General features: G+C 35.7%; 1 protein-coding gene across 5 annotated transcripts in view; it reads left to right on the top strand.

Moving 5' to 3' along the window:
* Positions 1-19,135, top strand: part of TFPI (tissue factor pathway inhibitor) — a 76,078-nt gene that overhangs the window by 1,946 nt on the left and 54,997 nt on the right. Inside the window, exon 1 of one of the 5 annotated variants that reach the window (XM_070242043.1) lies at positions 17,000-17,267. The exons of 3 other annotated variants lie outside the window; for them this stretch is intronic. The gene's annotated coding sequence lies outside the window, so the exon portion shown is untranslated. Of the gene's footprint in view, positions 1-16,999; positions 17,268-19,135 lie in introns of those variants that run through there. One more of the 5 variants, XM_070242044.1, reaches the window with a different exon arrangement.

The raw sequence follows: 19,135 nt of genomic DNA, 5'->3' as shown, positions 1-19,135 counted from the left end.
AGTGGATTATGCCATTAGTTGGTACTTGCTGGTCTGATTGATTGTCCCTAATTCTAGGCTTTATTTGCTTGTAGGTTGTACAACTATTTTGACTAGAATCTTCTATTATAAATGTTATATCTAAATTTAGATATAATAATAATCTATGAAATGGAGAATTATTTTTGTATTAAACTATAATTTTCACAACACTAATTTACTCTTTCCTTAAGAATTGATTTCCTGATGTCAGTTATGTACATTATTCAAATTCAAAAGATAATTGGACAGGATGACCAACTACTGGAAGGCAAGCTCAAAAGGCTTTACGTATTCCCAGAATGCCTAGCAATCTAACCAGATAGTAAATGTGCCATAGATTCTTTTGGGATGGTTAGTGTATTAAATTCAGTGTCACAAACTTTAAGACAGATTTCAACTGATATCTACCTAATAGAAGGAAAAAATGCAAAGTAAACATCTTTGCCAAAAAAAAGGCAAGAGAGGCAATATAAAAAGGGAAGGGAAGTACTCAGAATAGAGTTTTCAAAAAAATCTTATTTATTAGTATTAATTAAATACATTGAATGATAAAATTGATTAAAATGGGGTAATTATATCACCAATTTATTTTTGCTATGTATACATGATCTAAAAAACTGTACAACAATCTAACTCATCTCTTCTCAACAAAGGCCATCTCTAGCCACCCTTTTTTTGTTTACCATCTAAAAAATTTAACTAGGGGAATTTAATTTGCAGAGTTACCTTTTTAAAAACAAAAATATGTTCAAATGCATTATACCTGTTGTAGAAATATGCCAATACTATAATTCTTTCTGATTGTTACCATGTGCATTAGGAGAAATCTGAATCCAAGACATAAAGTGACTATCAAAGTCCTTGTTTCTGGATATTAAATTTTGCCAAAATGAAGAAAGGGTGCAAGTTATTCCAGACAGTTCTTGTCATGCTAGACCATCTTTCTTGGGTCTCTGAGATCCTCAACAACTGCTTTCTTGGTGTGATATGTCATCTCCAGGAGCCCACTCTTCTCACTACCCTTCTCTCTCTGTCTTCACTTCTCCAAGTGGCGGGTGTTAGGTAGAGTCAGGGCCGAAGATTCAACTACCAAAGGCTGAGGGCAACCTAATCATTTCCACTCTTCTTTCCAGAACCAATAACAAAAAGCACTGGACCCATGTCAAATCTGCTATGTTCGTCTCTCTTTAGGCCTTCCTTTGGGGTTCTATGTTCTCTCTTAGTTGGAACAACCACACTTTAAAATTACTTAAAAAACAAAAGAGTAAAAGGACACCATCATCCGTAGTAGAAGTCCCAATGCTGTGATATTTCTATCCCAGTTGTTCCGTCTGGACCACAGTTCCCTGGGGAGACATGGACTTACCGCAGGGAATTCCCCAAAATGTGATGATAACATTCTCTCTAGATTGAATAAATATTATATATCATCATTTAGGCTATTTTGACATCCAGAATGTGAACGTATCAATCAGTATGGCACTGATAAAATTTAGTGTTTCTATTACCAAGCATAATGTGCCATTGACACTCTTCAGCTGTACCACACTTTCAGTGCCACCATCACTCTGCTGTCAATCTCATTCTCTCTCCTGTTTATGATTCTTATCAGCATCTATCCCATTCTGGAATCTCATAATAACTCATCTCTAAGCATCAGCTCATTACTCATATCACAAGGCTTAGAAATGGAGTAAATCTCAGTGATAGGATGAGTCTCCAGAATAATAGTGTTTGTTGCAAAATTTTGATAACATTTGTAAAGTTCATTTAGGAAACTTCCAAGTAGCCTATATAGTGAATCAAAATGATTATATGAAAATAACATATGCCTACTCTTGCTTATTTTTGTGCAACTGATTTCAAATAAACATGAACAGGAAATGAATGAATTTCTGATTCATGCTACATGAATGAACCTTGAATACATGCTATGTGAAATAAGCCAGACACAAAAGAACAAATAGTATATAATTCGACTTATATGGAATATCTAGTATAGGCAAATTCGTAGAGACAGAAAGTAGATTAGAGGTTTTACCAGAATCTGGAGGAAGGAATGAATGGTGAGTCATGCTTAATGGATACAGTGTTTACGTTTGGAGTGACGAAAAATTTCCTAAATAGTGGTAATAATTGCCCAACATTATTAGTATAACTAATGTCAATGGGTCGTACACTTAGTGGCTAAAATAGCAAATTTCATGGTATATCTATTTAACCACAATAAAAAAATAGTAAAAGAAAATGAGAATTCAGTTGAATAATTCTGGATTCACAATGATATTCTCTTTATATCTTCTCAATTAATAGAATAAAAAGTACAAATATTATAATGTAAAGATGCTTGAATTTTTAAAAATGAAAGCAAGAACTTCCTGTTTCGTTTCCTGATGAAAATTGGAACATATTTTTACCTGATACTGCAGTACTGGATGCTAAGGTTTTTTATTCATCATGTCCTTTTTTGGCTTTGGTATCAGGGTAATTCGGGACTCACAGAATGAATTGGCAAGTATTCTCTCCTTTCTGTTAAATTTTCTGGAAAAGTTGCTGTGGAATTGGTATTATTTCTTCCTTAAATGTTTGGTAGAATTCACTGGGGAAACCATCTGGGGCTGAAATTTTCTTTTTGAGAAAGTTTGTAATTATAAAATTCAATTAAAAAATAATTATAGGGCTACTCAGATTATTTATTTCTTCTTGAGTGAGCTTTGGTAGTTTGAGTCTTTCAAGAAATTGGTTCATTTCATCTAAGTTGTCAAATGTATTAGCATAAAGTTGTTCATAACGGTTCATTATACTAGAATCTGTAATGGTGTGAAACCTATAGTTTTTGAGTTTAATAATTTGTGCCTTCTCTCTTTTCTTCCATATCAGTCTACATCGAGGTTTATCAGTTGCAAACCTTTTATAAAACACTCAGCCTTTGGTTTCATTTAGTTTCCCTATTGCTTTTCTATTTTTATCTCATTGAAATCTTCTCTGATTTTCTTATTTTCTTGCTATATATTTTTCTCTAAATACTGCTTTGGCTGTGTTTTGAAATGCTGTGTTTTCTATTCAGTTCATAATATTCCCTAATTTCCCTATGATTTCAACATTGACTCATGAATTTTTTGGAAGAGTTTATTTAGTTTTTGAATACTTGGGGATTTCCCAAATATCTTTCCTTTACTTATTTCCAATTAAATTTCATTAAAGTCAGAGTACATATTTTATATGGATGAGGTAATTTCTAATTTATTGGGACATTTTATGGCCCTGAATATGCACTAAGTTGGTAAATGTTCTGTATGCCCTTGAAAAGTATGCGTGGAATGGAATGTTTTATAAGTGTCAATTGGATCAAGTTGGTTCGTAGTGTTTATCAAATCTTCTATAGCCTTACTAAATATTTTTGTCTACTTTTTCTATTGAATATTGGGACACAGTTGTTGAAATCTCTGATTATAATTCTGGATTTGTCTACTTTCCTTTCCATTTCTGTCAGTTTTTGTTTCATGTAATTTGATGCTCTGGTATTAGGTGCATAAACCTTTGGGATTACTTTGTCCTCTTGATGAATCTCTCCCTTTATCATTATGAAATGACCCTCTTTATGACTAGTAATACCCTTTGCTATAAAATGTAATTCAATATTAATATAGCCACCTTAGGTTTCTTTTGATTGGTGTTAAAATTGTACAATGTTTTCCATCTTTGTACTTTTAACTTGTGTGTTGATATATAAAATGGGTTTTGTAGGCAACATATAGTTGGGTCTTGCTGTTTTTTTCAATCAGACAATATTTGCCTTTAAACGGGGGTGCTTAGAATATTTACATTTGATGTGATAATTGATATGTTTAGGTCTACTGTTCTTGTTATTGTTGTTTTATTGGTCCTGTTTTTGTTTCCTTTTTTACTTCTTGAGGTCTCCTTTTGGATTTAGTATTGTGTGATAACATTTTATCTCCTTTGTTGGTTTATTTGCTATCATTCTTTATTTTATTTTAGTGGCTGCTTCGGGACTTAGAATATACACATTTGATTTATCCTAGTCTATCCTCAAGTGATGTTAAGCCGTTTCTCTTGTAGTATAGGAAACTTCAAATAGTATACTTCCACTTTTTTCCTTCTTGATCTTTGTGCTGTTGTTGTCATATGTTTTGTTTCTACATATGTTATAAATAACACACTACAAATGTCATTATTTTCGTTTCAAACAGTTATCTTTTTTAAGAAAATTTTCCTTAGAATACATTTAGATTTACAGAAAATTTGTGAAGCTAGAAAGCGTCATCATATACCCGACACATTTTATTAATGTCTTACATTAGTATGGAACATTTGTCAAAACTGATGAACTAATTATCTTTCAAAGAGATTTAAATGTTAAAAAAAAGTCTTTTCTATTTGCCCATGTGGCATCTTCCTTCCTTTGTATGGATCCACATGTCCACCTGGTGCTATTTTCCTTCTTCAGGAACTCTCCTTTTTCCAGGACTCCGATTACAAGTGTCTTAAGTAGAATGCTTAAAGTTACCTCACAGTTCACTAATGCACCGTTCATGGTTTTTAGTCTTTTTTTTCCCCCCGATGGTTCAATTTACATAGATTGTATCGTTATGTCTTTTCTTTTCTTCTGCTATGTCTAATCTGTTTATAATCCTATATAGTGTATTTTTCATTTCAGATATTGTTGTTTTCATCTCTAGAAATTCAGTTTGGGTCTCTGGCTTCTCTCTCTAGTTAATACGCTCACTATTTTCTCTAGCTTCTTGAACAAATGGAATGCAGTTAAGATTACAGTTTTAATATCTTCATCTACGCATTCTGTTTTCTGTGCCATTTCTGTGTCGTTTTGACTCTTCTCGTTATGAGTTATATTTTACTATTCTTTGCATGCCTTGTAATTTTGGTTCGAATGCCTGATATTGTGTATGTTACCTTCTTGGGTGCTGGCTGTGTTGTATGCCTATAAATATTCTTGAGTTCTGTTCTGGGATGCAGTTTAATTACTTGGAAACAATTTGGTATATTGTTATCTTGCTGTTAAGCTTTGTTAGGCAGGATCAGAGAAATGTTTATTCTATGGTTAATTTTTCCCCAGTACCGAGGAAAGCAGCCTTCTGACTACTCTCCTTGATGCTCCATGAATTGAGATTTTTGCAACTTACAGACAAGAAATACTCCCAGCTTTACACGTGTTCTAAGTGTTATCGCCTCTCGCCCTTTCAGGTGTTTCTTTACCCAAACTTGGGTACCCTTCTCTCATGCATGCACTGACGAGTATTAAGCTGAAGACTTGAGGGCCATCTGAAGATCTCTGGATCTCTCTTGCTAAATAGCTCTTTACTCTCTGGTACTTTGCCCTGCATCCTCTCGCCGCCTCAGTCTCCCCAGATTCCCTGCATTGTCTCCTCCACTCAGGAAGGCCACCGGGCAATTCCACAGCTCTCGCTTCCTGAACTTTAGTGTGGAAACTCTCTTCGGTCAGCACACTGGAGTAAATGACGGAACGTAGGGCTGAACTCTTGTTCCCCGTCCTTATGGGATTGCTGTCCCTCACTGACCAATATTTAATTAGTTGAAAACCATCATTTCATATATTTCGACTGTTTTATTTTTTAAGTTGTTTCAGGTGAGAGGGTAAATGCAGTCTCTGTTAATCCATCATAGCTGGAAGCGAAAGGGCTGTTTTTTAAGTTGTATTTTAATGTTATCCTAAAAAGCGAAAAATGACCATAAATAGAAAGAGAAATTTTAAGGACATATAAACTATAAATCGTTAATTTGCCTAAATAAGATAAACACATTTTTGCCTACTGTATCCCAGTAGCTATGTTAGATGAATAAATACATGTTTCTACAATGAAAAACGTAAATTTACTATTTCTATAAAATAATTATTTTATATCAGCTAAGCAGTTCACCTGTTTCATTATGTTTTTCTTATAAGAGTAGCTGTTTGGGCAGCTAAAATCTTACTCTCTTCTATTTTAGGTGACAAAGAACTCTTACAAGCTTAAAACCAATCAAGTTGTCACTTGTTCAACAGGCATTTCCAAAACTGTGAGGGCTTAGTGTTATTTACCTAGAACCTCCAGAGTTTATAACCAGTTAAAGATCGCCCTTCCTGATATAGTTTCCTATCACAATCTTTCATGATTATCTTTCCTCCCCTGCTTCCTAGTTGCTTCCACATATTGAAAGATGGTGAAAGTTAATTAACAGCACAGATTAAAAGTTTCTCTTTTTGTGAAAGGGAGCTTAGTCTCAGGTGCTTCCTGCTCAATTATTTATACCAGTTGAGGCAAACAGATAATCCCAAATGGTAAATATTATAGACAAAATGTATATTTAGCATTAGAATTTTGTTTTATAATTATGCGAGAGTGCGTACATTATTCAAGTTTCCACGCATCTTGTTTGAGTTCTGTGGTTTTAGTCTCATTTAGCAGAGTTGTTCAGTCTGTGAGGAAAAGAAACAGGGACATGATAAAGAAATCATTATGGTATTCATGTCCTAGTGCTAATGCGGGTTATCAAAAACTTGTGAGACAAGCAATTTATCTTGGAAACACCCAGTCTCTCCTTTTAGGGCCAAAAATTTTGTTCTGGTTCCGGACCTCCCAGGATTAACCTCTGTTTGTATGTTTTTCTCTTAAGGAATTGCTGACGAATGAGCTAACTGAGGAAAGATGTTTAATCAAGGAGAATTTAGATTAGCCTCAATTCACATGGCAACAGAGATGTTTTTTCTTTTTGTCTGTGTGTGGTCAGCTCTGGATGAAACTGCTTTAAAGTCATCTTAAGTTTGTATTAATTAATTATAGCCCTTAAAGAAGTAAAAGTTTCCTGAGGTACCAGTGTTTGCCATGTCACTATTATGTCAGCGTTCCTCTCCCCACCACACTTACCTGCTTTCCATATTATCATCTCCTTCTTCAGAGGCCAGAGAGGTACGGGTGACCCTCTATCCTTCCTAATAGGCACTGGAAGCCTCACCAGGAAAGAGATGAGCAAGTGGGGATCCATGCATGGTCTTCAAAAACGTGTGTGAAAAAAATATCTGTGCATGTGTGCGTTTGCACTTTAGAAGGAATTGTACAGTTTTCCTCAGATCTCTAAGGAGCTTACATATCACCATGAAAATGTATCTGAGTAAATATCTAAGGAAAACATATAGAGTTAGGATCAAAAGAGTGTTAAGTAATAATATGTCCTGAAGAAGGAAAGATAAAGATCTCAAAGGCAGATAAATGACATGGCGGATGGAGGGCATAGATAAGAGAAGATCTTTTTGAGAAGCCAAAGAAGAGATTAGATCATTTTAAGATCTCTGTCAGTTCTTTCATTACACTTGAATAAGCGGATTCAATTTTCAATATCTTCAAAGCTAGCATTAACTATATGCTTTTTATATATTAGATCCTTTGCAGGTTACAAAACGTGTACAAAGTGATAAATTTTAATCATTTATAAATTAGCCTAATTATTAGGATTTGAAGTAGCTTACAAAAAAATCAAAAGTCTGGTCTCCATTCTCAGAAAATTACAATCAAGGGAATTAAGTAGGGGCTTTTAACAAGAAAATATTATCTAATTCCTGATTATATGATCATGTTTAGGTAGAATTTGGGTAGGAGAAAAAGGAATGGCAATTTGGACAAGTAACCGGGTTCTTTATAAAAATGTAAAATAAGGTGCATTCAAAGTGAAGAACCAAGAGAAAAAGAGACTTATTTATTGGATACTATGAATAAAAAAGGAAGTGGCACCAATTGTTTTTTCTTTCTCTGGGCCCAGAGTTCTCATTCTTTCATGGGCCTGACATTTTACAGTCTGAATGGATGTGGCTCAAGATCAACACGTTAACGGTTCCCGGAGGACCTGACTCAGCTTCCTGGGGCTCCCTGTTCCTTTACAGTGATGATTCAGAGAAGTTGAACTCAGGATGTCATCTAAACTTATGAGTATAGTCACCAACAGCTGTAGTTCCCATCTTGAACTAAGCTCAGCCCTCTCCCCAGCCTCTTTTCATTAGAGTACAATCAGAAATTCCAGAGTTTTTCACATTAGGACTTATTTCACCAGCAGAATTACTCTCACTGAGGAGTGAGAAAATTGATCATTATTAGTTCATCATAATTATTGCATACTCAAGGGTAAAAACTTTAGCTAATATTTGGAACCATAACACTTTTCCAGTCAGAAGCTTACCTGCTTCATCATATAACTGAAACCAAAATGTTCTAAATATATAGTCTCATATCTAGTCCCATATCTAGTCCATATACAATATGGAGTACATATTTTGCTTCTCTTCTCTAAAGGAAATAATATTGTAATAATTTGTGGGAAATTCTGCTACGTGGGCTCACATTTTCCTCTCCTTTTCTCATGCAAAATTAGATAATCATAAGCAGAGAGTTGAAAAGTCTCCAATGTATTTGTCTAAAAAGAGACAAAATCTGGAATAGCAACAGACTTTCAGGGGAAATGAGGAAACCAACTTGACTTTAACTATTGATCCTTAAAATAAAAAAAGGTAATATCAACCAGAATTATATTAGCTATGAATAAGTTCTAATTTGAAATATGTTAGGCAGGCCTCAACTGTCTTTCTGTGTCTTTCCAGAGGACATATCCCCTGCCTATAGATGTCACACTCATCTGAATTAATAGATTAATTAGAATTAATAAACTAATTCTATAACCAAGAGATAGATAGATAGAAATATAATTAGAGAAGCAATGGTGCTGAAATATCTTTTTCCTCTCTTACTCAATAATGGGTACACAAAAAGCAGGAAAAATAGATAGAAGCAGCCATAGGTCTTTCTATATCATTCTTTTTCTTAATAATAATAATAGACAAAGACAGTTAATGTGTTCAGTTCCTTTCTTTCTCCTCTCACACCAAAATTTACTGTATTCATTTGTATTTTTTCCATTTCCTTCCATTTGGAGCTATTGGCATTAGTAATTCAGCAGAATCGTATTCTCAGAAACCTCCATTTTTGTTTAGCTATATAATACCAGCTTTTATTTGTTTTTTTCCCCTTTAAAGAAAATAAAGAACACAACATTCTTTGAAGAACTTTGCCTTTAAACAAACTGGGGTAGTATGGAATCAGAGTTGCTGGGATGAGGAAAGGTGAACTCATTCAGAGAAATGATTGCCACTCTCCTTTGAAAAAATGGCTTACAAATTTAACTATAAAATCCAGACAAATAGTCCACATTTTTTTTCTGAAAGAGTTTTAGTAACTATAGGCAACTATATAAGGAAGAATCTTTGGCGTTATTTCCTTTATGTGTTTTTATTTGATTCCCTTTGTTTAGTGTATTTTTAGTAGGAGAAGATCTACTCTGTCATGTTCTCTTCAGACTTTACTTACAAATTTCTAGAAATATGTTTACATATTTAAGTTTTCCCTATTTTTAAATTTCTAAATATTTCTTTACACCACCCTCCCTATTGCTTCTTAACTTTCCTTTTCCACATGCTAGGTCTCTCACTCTTCTCTCTTAACTAGCAATAAGAATCAATATTCCTTATTATTATTTAGAGGGAGATTATTTTTCCTTTTCAAAAATAGAAACACAAAAATTTTTTAAAGATTGGCACCTGAGCTAACAACTTGCCACTCTTTTTTTTTTGCTTTTTCTCCCAACATCCTCCCTAGTAGATAGTCGTATATTTTTAGTTGTGGGTCCTTCTAACATGGCTTGATGAGTGGTGCCATGTCCGCGCCCAGGATCCGAACCGGCGAAACCCTGGGCCTCGGAGCACAGGAACTTAACCACTCGGCCACGGGACCGGTCCCTAAAAAGATTGTTTTAATTGATGAGTTTCTTGACTTATTTTACTTATAGGGCTTTGGCCCAAAACAGAGAATAAAAATTCCCTCGTTATGATTTGATGAAAATGCTAATTTCTAAATATTGTGAATAATCTGAAATCCACGTTTGGGGGAAAAAAAGAGTGATATTTGTGAGAACAGTGTGGGTCTTTCTGGGGCTTGCAGTTGCGCTTTCCTTGAATGGTCACAATTTCTGTGTTTGAGTTGAAGCTCTGCCAATATGAAAATAGAAGACTTTGGGGGGAAAAAATCAGTTTCTGAGCTTCAGTTTCCTCATTTAAAAAAAACCCAGGATATTCCAGATACTAGTCTCTATGGTTTCTTTTATCTGTAGCAGTATATAGTTATATGACCTTGCCCTCCATTTCAGTTTTTTTAATTTTTAAAATAAACCTAGTTTACTTGTGTTGTATGTTATTTGGTTACAGCATGAAGATATCCACGCTTTTTCCCTGGTATCTCCTTTGCCTTTCTGTGGGATATTTTTTTATTTTTAAATATTATTATTTTATTTCTCACATTATGAATGACAGAAAGTTAGGCTTACACAGTGAACAGCTTTTAACGTATTATTCCTGGAGGAACCTCCCCTGCTCTTTAAAATCATACCTGACAACTACTTCTATAGCTAGAAGAAAGAGAGCAGCAGACATTGTTACCAGTGATATTGTCACAATCTGAAATACAGATAAATGATTATTTGACCTATTAGCTAACATTAGGGAATTTCACATTGCACAATTCTCCAGAAGTATGACTTCCTGTAACAAGAGCCAAATCTAATAGCCATTCCCTAGTGGATTGGCCAGTCTTAGTAAACATGATTAGAGTCAATAGTCTGCAATTATTTGGAGAGGTTTGTTTTTTGTTGTTGTTTTGCTTTTGTTTTATTTTTAAATCACTCTGTTTCTTTTTTTTTTTTTTTTTTGAGGAAGATTAGCCCTGAGCTAACTACTGCCAGTCCTCCTCTATTTTGCTGAGGAAGCCTGGCCCTAAGCTAACATCCGTGCCCATCTTCCTCTACTTTATATGTGGGACGCCTACCACAGCATGGCGTGCCAAGCAGTGCCATGTCCGCACCCAGGATCCGAACCGGCACACCCTGGGCTGCCGAAGCAGAATGTGCGCACTTAACCGCTGCGCCACGGGCCGGCCCTCACTCTGCGTTTCTAATATTAATTTACTTATCAGGTACAGAATGTTTTGTTTCATTTTTCCCTGCATTTATCTTTACTCTCAATATACTTTTAAAATATAATCTGAAAAGTTGACTCTTTTATAGCAAAACATTAGAGATTGTTTTACTGTCAAAATAGTTTTAACGATAAGAAAAAGGGATTCAGACTTGGGCTTTGTGGTGCTGATATTATTTTCTCACCCCCTCAAGCATCCTCCAATCAAAAACATTGGAAAAAGTCGCTTAATCAGTTTGTTAAGGCAAAAACAGCAAATAACTGTCAGTTCGGTTACTCTTGGCTGCTGGTAGGAAAAAACCATAGCACACGTAGATTAACTAATGAAGCTATTTATCTTACATTAGACAAAGTACGGAAGTAAGAGGCTTCAAACTGGTTAATTCAACACGAATCCAGATTCTTAGCATCATTTTATTGCTATTCTTCAGAGCAGGTCATTTGTTTTCATCTCAGGGTAGTTCCCCTCAACATTACAAGATGGTTGTTTCAGCCACAGGCACCACATACAGACACAGTAAGTGGAAAGAGCCATCATGTGGCCCTTCCCATGTGGCCCCATTTAGATCAAGGATTTTTTTCAAAAGTACCCATCCCCAGCCCTGGAAGACAGCATACTTCCTCTCTCATCTCAATGGCCAGAGATTTATCATATGGAAATATCTAAACCAGTCACTGTAAGGGAAATGGAATCACCATGATTAACGTGAATTAGTGAAGAGTCCACCATTTATAAATTCGTTCCTCAGGTGGGCATAGGCTATCCTTCTCTGAGGGCTGGATTTATGAACATGGTCAGCTCGTCTGCTCTCAGTGAAAAGTAGCAGAGAATGGTTATTGCATAAGCAAACAAACAAGACAACTGAAACAATATTTTAAAAAGTTGAAAAATGTGACAAGTAATATCTATAATCTCCCTGACCTAATGTATTTTCCTCTATCAAGACATATTTTTCTGCATGAACACCAATTTTTGCTCAGTTGATCTTAAAAATGCATATATTTTTGTGTACATCTTTTAGAATTCATATTACCATGATTATCCCCCACTTTATCTTCTAGTCATTATCATTACCAATTTAACTTTCTGTAATATTACATGTGGTAGATGGATGTGCTGCCATATCTAATAATTGTCATGATGTCACATACTACGTTTTTAAAAATGTAATATTATTTTCTATGCTAAAATAAACATGAATGTGCATTTAGCCATTTTCATACTTTTAAATTCCCGAGTGTGGTATCACTAGCTTAAAGTATCATCTACATTTTTGAACAAAGAAAGTAGGAAAAATTATTAGCTGACGATTAAATAATAAACCACATGCATTTCCTCGTGCCAACACTCCTCAAAGTCCTGCCTTTTTTCTTCTTTATCCCTGTCCAATTGAGAAACTCCAACTCTGAATCCTTTCGATTTTAATTCCTGCGTCTGGAGGGAAGGGGCACTGAAATTTTGAAGGCACAAATTACTATAAATTTATAATTTGGGATTCCAGCAGCCCAGAAATCCTTTAATAAGAAATTTTCTGTACCTTGCTTTATTTTGCCTAGAGAAGATGTCAAACCCTCACATTTTGTGTGTGTGCGTGTGAGGAAGACTGGCCCTGAGCTAATATCTGTTGCCAATCCTCTTCTTTTTGCTTGAGGAAGACTGTCACTGAGCTAACGTCTGTGGCAGTTTTCCTCTGTTTTGTATGTGGGATGCTGCCACAGCACGGTGTGATGAGCAGGGCCAGGTCTGTGCCTGGGATCCGTACCTGTGAACCCCAGGCCACCAAAGTGGAGCACGTGAACGCAACCACTACACCACCTGGCCAGCCCCCTCATGTTTTTAAAAGTCCACTTTTGAACAGACAAGCTCTTCTTCACACAAAAATGGAAAGCTGAATCACAGCAAGAAAATCTGCAACTTTCTATCTACTCTTCAACAACTCACTCACAAAACACACACACAAACGTACCCACACCTGAAAATAACTCATGTGGCCCTACTGTCCCAAAGAAAACCTCTTGTTTCTATGGAAGATGCTCTTTTCTTTAGGCCAAAGTTAGACCTCTTTCGTCTGCGCCCACGATCTCATCCTTTATTCTTTTTATTTTTGTTTTAGATTTGTCTCTCCCTCTCTGATGGCAGAAACGTGTAAAACTATACCCTCCACGAAAGTTTCCCTTCAAGTGCTCTCTCCTCCTTTTCAGCAGAGAGTCATAAAATGGCACCATAAATTGCTGTTTGCACAGCCACTCTTCCAGTTCCTTCCTCAGCTCATCTGCTGCTGCCCCCACCAGGGTACCAAATCTTTTTTGGCAATTTTGGCAGGATACTGATGATGCCATTATCATTAAACCAGACCCATGTTTTTAGCTCTTACATCATTTGGACTCTCTGTGCTTTAGACATTGACACTTGTGACAATTTCATGAAGTACCGACTTCCCTCAGCATCTGTGTCACCACAGCCTCCCAGATTTCCTCCTCTTTCCCTGACCATTTCTTAGTCTTCTTCTCAGATCTGTTTTCCTCATCGTTGGTCTTTGGAGTCCACTTCTAGGGTATTCCTTCCCAATCTTCACACTCATCTCATAGAGTCACTGTGAGGACTACATGAACTAATATTTCTAGAACACTTAGAAGAAGCCTGCTTCCCATCAAATGCTACATAAATCTTTGTTAAACAAATTGATCTCATCCCCACCACAGAGGTAATTATTATCTCTATATGGATGCTCACATTTCTGTCTCCAGCAGAGGTGTCTACCCTGAGCTCCATGTCTACATATTGGGCTTCTTATTTCATGGCTCCAATGAATGACTCACAAGTACTTCAAAGTCAAACTGCCTCATCCTGAATTCACTACCTTCCTAAGGCAACGTGTTCTTTCTCTTAGGCTCCTCAACCAATTGTCTGGAACCATCCATTGATCCTTTAGCTTAAGTCAGAAACTGTAGCTTGATTCCTCCCTCACATAGGCTTGTATAAATATGATCACACACTTATACACAAACATTCACATACATATGAAATCATATGCAGCGGTGATTTTTTCTGAATGAGTGGGTTGATGGCTATTCTATAATTTCTTTATTCTGCTTCTTTATGACTTATAATTCCTTAGGAATAAAAATAGATTTCCCAATTTTAGAAGACTTTTCATTTTTAAACTGTCAGAAGAATAGCACAGTATATACATGGGTAAGAAATACATGAAATATAGCATCTGTGAAATTTAATTAAAAAAATAAGAGCAGTTGATCAGAAAATCATCAAACTATCCATACTTCTCTCCACTTTGGGATAAAAGTATGTATTTAAATCTATTATAATTAGTGATACTAGTCATAGCAAAATTTTGCCTAACTATGATTCACACTATTTCAATAATACCAAGTAGGATGTTTACTTTATTTTTTAAAAATTTATATTGAGATGTAATTGACATTGACGTATAACATTATGTAAGTTTAAGGTGTACACAAGTTGATCTGATATATTTATATATTACAGTATGCTTACCACCACAGTGTTAGCCAACACTTCTATCATGTCACATAACTGTCATTTCTGTTTTGTGATGGGAACAATTAAGAGCTAGTTTCTTAGCAACTTTGAAATTTATAATATGGCATTGTTGTCTATAATCACTACGCTGTACATTCGACCTCCAGGACTTATTTAGCTACTGGTTTTAAGCTTGTACCTTTAAATAACATCTCTCCTATTCTCCTACCCTCCAGCCCCTGGTAACCACCGGAGAATGCTTACTTTAGATTTAACAGATACATCACGTAGATAAAAACTGAACTACATTTTTTCCCCTACATGGCATCAAACACAAATGAAAGAGACAATTTCCAGATGGTTTTATTGATAAAAAATTTTGTATTTTTTCTCATTGCAGAGATGAGAAAAAATAAAATTTCTGGTTGACCTAGAACTTATAAGCTTCTTATAGTCATAGAAGTTATATTGAAAGAAGAATATGCCAGAGATATTTTTGAATGGAAAATTAAATTGCTATTATGAAAATGATTTATAATCAAATGGTTGCAAAATACACATAGAAAAAAATGCTGTGAATACACTTGCTTTTCTATTATTGACATTTTTTGCAATAACTTTAAAAAGAAACTGACCATTATGTTAATTAAGGTGATGATAAAATATGTCATTTTAATTATGGGTCATAGGACAGGATTAATTTAGATGCAATAAACTATACATATAATAGGCCCTCCAGGGCACAATCTGGAATTCCTGGATAGACTATGGAGTATTTTAGAGAACATACAGTCGTGAACTAAGGCAGAGACTGAAATGGAAACAGCTAAGATCGCCATTACAGCCTCTCTAGAGAACTCTCATTATCTGACCCTCTCTGGAAGTCTGCCCCACACTGCTCTCTATAGATCAGCAACTGACCTTACTCAGTACAGGTGTCTACCCTTTGGCAAGTCAGCAGTGGCCACTTTCTAGTGTGACTCCATTATTGTCCATTCAGTAGGAGTTTGGGGAGTAGATTTTATAAGTAGAGAATATGGGCAGGTTTCGGAGAAGTGAGGATGGAGGAAAGGAAGAAATAATTAGTTGGATAATTATTGTCTTCTCTAATAGAGGATTAATTTATAATTGAGGTTGATTATGTTCACTTTCATTCATACAGTTTCAAATAATTTTAGTTTATACATATTTTAAAATTTCTCCAGTGACTTTTTACTTTCAGTAAAAATTCAGGTTTTTTTACAGATCCCTAATTCATTGCTTTGTTCCGCAAACATTTATTGAGCTCCTATTACGTACCAGACAAAACAGACGTAATTCCTGTATATAAGGGCAGAGAAGACAGATAATAAGCAAATAAATATATAATGTGTTACATAGGGATAGATGCAGTGATTTAAAAAAATGAGAAGTAACAGATCATAATCATGGAGCTATTTGGTCTTGGGAGCTCAAGGAGGCACTCTGGGAAGCCATCATTGAGGAGAGATTTGATATAGAAGCAGTGTTTCCACAGCATTTATGAGATTGTGTCAGAGCGTGATTCCAGGAGTGGAGAGGCAAGGAGGCCCCTGAGAAGAGGGATTTGCCACAGAATGCCCTCTCTGCTGCCGTGAAGAGTGTCTCCACATCTTTTCCGTAACAGTGATAATGACTGCTCATTTTCCTAAAATCTTGTGGCAAATGTTACATACTCAGCTTTCAGGCCCTCAGAATCTTTTTTTACAACCTTTATTATGCCAAATTATGAAAAAAAATCCATTTTCAAAATAAAACTTCTGAGTAATTTCATAGTTAGCCCACACAACTAAGAGGAAGTTATCTCCCAATTTGATGTGACAAGAATTGATGTACAGGGCGGGGCCTTCTGCTCTCTCACACGATTTGTGACGGCAATTGAGGAATGAGGGTAGAGAATAGATCAGGCAGTGAGGGTCGTTTTACCTGCCAAGTCTTTCCTTCTTGTTGTGAACTAAAAAAGGTACTTTCTTCTTAGGAAAGACTTATAGCGAACAGTTATTTTCTCAGAACAGATGTCCACTAGGAAACAACAACAATTTTTGTTTTTTGACAACAGAAACACATAATTTGGGAGAACTGGATCATAAGCATCCTTCTTATAGAGGTGATTTCTACATTTCCTATAGGAACGTGGTAGGCCATGGCCAGTCCTGCCTCAAGCTGAATAATGCAGGAAGAAGTGGAACATGGACGTCTGTAGCTGTGCAGAAAGGAAATAATTGGCTTACACATTAAAAAAGAGATTCGAGGGCTGATGCGTCTCCTCCCACAGCCTGTTGACAACAGAGAAGTGACCCTCACTTCTGAAACAAATTTACCAGCCAAGTTTAGAGACACTGCCTTAAGAAACTAGGAGGGCTGCTGCTGTGGACTGAGTCGTGACCCCTCGAAATTCACATGTTGAAACCATAACCACCAATGTGATTGTATTTAGACAGAGGGCTTTTAGGAGGTAGTTTAGGTTAAACGAGGTCATAAGAGTGGTGTCTTGATCCGATAGGATCGGTGGCCTTATAAGGAGAGGAAGAGAGATCCCTCTCTCTCTGTACGTGCTCATACAGAGGAAAGGCTCTGTGAGGACACAGAGAAGGTGGTGTCTGCAAGCCAGGAAGAGAGCTCTCACCAAGAAGCTGAATCTGCCAGCATCTTGGACTTGACTTCCCAGCCCCCAGAATGGTGAGAAATAAATTTCTCTTGTTTAAGACACCCAGTTGGTGGTATTTTGTTACGGCAGCCCTAGTAGACGAAAACAGCTCCTGTAAGTTTTAGCCACAAAACTGCTTGTGTCGTTACCGATAAAGATTCGTTTCAAGCCTTATTGGCTGATTTGAAGGGATAGTAAAGAAAAGTCACCTTGAACTGAGTCTAATTCTGCATTCTTGCCAGACTTTGAACCTAGTTCATTGAAGTTTGCCTACCTTAGGCATTGAGCCTCTTTTATTCATTTTTTTAATCAGTTGGCCTATAAACACAAATTTCATTTAGAACATCGTATATTCAGAGCTCCGAAAACTCCTGCTAACGTGGTTTGGGACATTGTAAGATGGTGACTGCCTTAATCAAATCTGTAGTGCCTTTTTCAAATCTTTACTTACCATTTTTATTACAACAAATCACATTAATCAATCCATAGATTAATGTGTAGATATAATTTTTACTAATATTTAAATTTTCTTTAACCAAGACTGTTTTTGAAATCTGACAGTATAAAGCCATGATTAAAGACATTTGCGTCAGAGTCAGGTACACACACTTACACTGCCACTTACAAGCTGTTTTCTTGGATAGTTATTTTATCGTTTTGAACCATCATTTATTTCATCTATCATTTGAGGACACCTTCCTCTTAGGGCGAGTGTGAGATATAAATGAGAAAAATATAATAATAAAGTTTCATTAATGGAAACTGCTATTTGCATTACGATTTATTGTTGTTCTTTGACAAAGTGTAATTTAACCACCCCATGGGAGGAAAATGCCTTAAAAGCAGACATCTAGGGAGAAAATTAAAACAAAGACTTAATCTACAATAAAAAAATTTATCCAAGATAGTTCAAGAGCTGACTTAAAACATCTTTGAAATGGCACTCAAATAAAACAGGAATTTGCTCTTTTCAACTCTGGTCTTTAGCCAAGATTTTTTCTTTTATGTGTGTATATGTGGTTTCTATTTCCACTAAAGTTTGGGAAGAAAGAGAAGATATGATACTTGACAGATTTTCAACTATCCCTTTAGATGTTCCCTTGTGTAGGCTTGTTCTAATCTACTCGTTCTGGCTTTGACTGATGGGAAACTTCTGTGTCCTCTTCCCACGTGTAAGGGGCAAACCCCCAGGTTTTCCAAGGCTTATGACCTATGTCCTTCTCTAATGTAGTCAGCTAAGGTTTGGGCCCAAAACCAGCTTCTCATATATATATGAATAGAATGATGTGGAGATATTCACACAGCAATAAATATAATCACTAATGAAGTATAGAGTTTAAGCCAGGAATAGAAAACTTTTAGGCAAGTCACTGAATCAACAATTATAATAATGATCACAGTTAAAACCTAAATTGGTTAATGAATTATAATTGTAGGATTAGCAAACCAGAGAAACCAATTTCTATCCTGTAACTCCTTTGGTGATCTTGCCAAATCATCTTCTTCAAGTCACAATAAAGATAATATTTCAAAGAGAAATAAATATAGGAAGACGTAAGTAATTAATATATTTAGTTGCATTTTCCTGAATTGCATTTGGTCTCTATTCCATAAATCTTATTTCTTTTAAAGATTCTTTGGGATAGTCCAGGATCTTGTCCTGCCTCTGTCACTTACTAGCCATCTAGGCAAATGATGTTGGAAAGTAAATCACATCTCTCTAACATAAATTCAGTATACCTGCCCCATTGCCTGCACAGCGTTATTGTCAAGAAACGATAACCTAATAGATAAGAAACTACTTCAAAAAATAAAAGATGATTAAAAAAGTGATGTTTTATAATGATATCTCTTTGCATTTCTAGTATCATTTCTTAAAATAAATGTGGTATATATGTCA

This window comes from Equus caballus, chromosome 18 (genome assembly GCF_041296265.1).
Source record: "Equus caballus isolate H_3958 breed thoroughbred chromosome 18, TB-T2T, whole genome shotgun sequence".
NCBI lineage: Eukaryota > Metazoa > Chordata > Mammalia > Perissodactyla > Equidae > Equus > Equus caballus.
This window is presented reverse-complemented; position numbering and strand designations above follow the sequence as displayed.